This window comes from Myotis davidii, unplaced genomic scaffold (assembly GCF_000327345.1).
Source record: "Myotis davidii unplaced genomic scaffold, ASM32734v1 scaffold1335, whole genome shotgun sequence".
Classification (NCBI taxonomy): Eukaryota; Metazoa; Chordata; class Mammalia; order Chiroptera; family Vespertilionidae; genus Myotis; species Myotis davidii.
Window position 1 is genome coordinate 186,632 of NW_006290669.1, and position 2,611 is coordinate 189,242.

The following is a 2,611-nucleotide window of genomic DNA, read 5'->3' on the forward strand; positions in this document are numbered from 1 at the left end:
AAGTTCTCCAAAAAGCCAAACCAAACAGCATGCTCATCTAAGCTAGAGGTTGTAACCTGGAGATTGCAGACTTGGCAGCTCCCAGACCAGATTCTGCTCCTTATGAAATTTTCTTGACCTGGACAAATTTTTAAAAAATTTGGAATTTGTTGGCCACTTTTAAAATTCCAATGATGTTTTATAAAGCCCAAATTTCTAGTTTAAAAAAAAGATAAATCAGATAGTGCTATGCCTAAATTTTCCCATGACTAAAGTGCCTTTACACTGTATTGTTCAAATTGGCACACTTTTGAAAGTGAGAGGAGGCTCTGTTAATAATTATTATGCCTGAACAGGTATTAACTCAAACGCCTGAGGCGAATTGGGACACCTGGTTGGTCACCCTACCTCAGTGGTCTGGAGCTAAGTAAGAAAAAATTTCCTCATGCTGGGAGTCTAGCTCTCTGTTTGCCCCCACCTCTAGGGTCTTGCATTTTCAATCTCTATTTTAACACCTTTGAATATCACACATAATAATTGGTTCTCCATTACCAGAAGCCAACATCTCTGAGTAGGGCTTCTGTCATCTTCTTTCTCTAAGGAGGAGTTAGGGTGAGCCATCAATCAGTACATATGCCAGACCTCATTCCGGTGCTATCAGGGATTCTGATAGAATTTCTAATAACATAGCAATTCCTGTGTAATGTCATTAACACTTTGTCTTCTTCCTGTCTCTTATTAATGAATTCTTCTCTTCCTCTATAGGGCACATATCATTGGGTTATGTTACATGTGTCACAATAATAATTTAGAGACATTGCAAAATTCTTGAAGAGTCTTCTGGATCATAAAACAATTTGTTTGAGAGGAACATAAACAAATTTTTTGAAAATTCTTAATTTTTAAGGAGTCCCTATCCAAAGAATGGATTGTATTCCAAAAGTTTGCTTGTAGATCTAGCATAAAGAAACGTTATTGCCTCCTCACCCCACACACATATATAGATCCAAAAGAAAATGTATTATATGTATACAAAATAAATACACTAAAAAATATCTAAAGATTAGTACTGGATACTGATCTATCCCTGGGTATTTGTAGTTGGAACTCTATGTGAGAACGTTCTAAGCATTTATTGTGTTTGTTTTTTTTAAAGCCCTCACTCTAGAAATTCTGAACCAAGACCATGGGTAGGAGAAATAACTTACTAAAAGGGTTTGGGGGACATTCTCCTCTTCTGCCCATTTGTATGTTTATTCATGGATTGTTTGTAGGATAGGTACAATCGGTATGATAAAAATCAAAACTCTTTGTTACCTAGAATATTTAATGAATACAAAAAATGTCATTCCTTGATCAAAGTGGATTATTGGAAACCTACGGTGTGGAATAGGACTACTTAGATCTGGTGAGTGCATTGGAAAGAGGCCTGCTTGAAGAGACAGGTGACCTCACTTTAAGTTCAATCTCTGCTATTAACTTGTTGGGCAACTTTGGGTAAGTAGCTTACCCTTATTGAGATACAGTTTCTTGTGAGAAATCTGAATGAGAATGATAACAATAATTCATATTCCACAATTTGTCTTGAAGATAAATGGAAGTAATCTATGTATATGATAGAGTTTAGTACCCTGTGAAATGCTATAGAATCAAAAATAATAGAAAAGTAAATTAATGCTTATTGAGCTCTTATTAATGAACTAAGAATTGTGATGGGGTTATTATTATTAACTAGCCACCAATACTAATGGTAGTAGCAGCACTACTATCCTTAAAATTGCCAATTTCATTCCTCCTGTGTTGGGTACAAATGAAGAGACCAAAGCATCTCTTCTACTCTGAGCAGAAACCAATCAGCCGCCTCCCACTGAAAACACTTACATGACACCAGTTTTGTAAACACCCTGCCTTCTGATTTTAATGACAATATTACAATGGATATGATGCTGCATCCGGGCCCACACCCCAGAGTAGGAGTGATATTGACTCATTGAAACTTGTGAATATTATGAAGGCAAAATGCCCCACTTAAAGATTTGGAGAATGGCAACTTTCAACCAGACTTGGATTTAATTAATAATTCTATGGGGTGGGTGAAGAAAATGGCCTTGGGTCCAACTAGAACCCATTAGTGGTACTATTTTATGCCTAGAACTTAACTGGTATTGTGTGTTTGCTGCCATAACAAAATCCTAGATTGAGTGGCTTAACAGAAATTAATTTTTTTCAAAATAATTCAGTATCCTGGAATCTAAAAGTCTGAAATCAAGGAGTTGGCGTGGTTGTTTTCTTCTGAGGACTCCCTTGGCTTGTAGATAGACGACTGTCTTCTCCCTGTGCCTTCACAGGGTCTGTGTGTATCTGTGTCCTAATCTTCTCTTCTTATAAGGACACCAGTCACTTTGGATTAGAGCCCACACTAATTACCTCATTTTAACTTAAGTACCTCTTTGAAGACGCTATCTCCAAATACAGTCAAATTCTGAGGTAGTGGGGTTAGGCCTTTAACATATTAATTTTGAGGGGACACAATTCACCTCAGAGCACCTTGTCTGATTAATCAGTGATCTACCTTGTTCTCAAGAAAATTTCTTAGTGGTCTCCATCTCCTTTACATTTTCTTTCTCTCCGT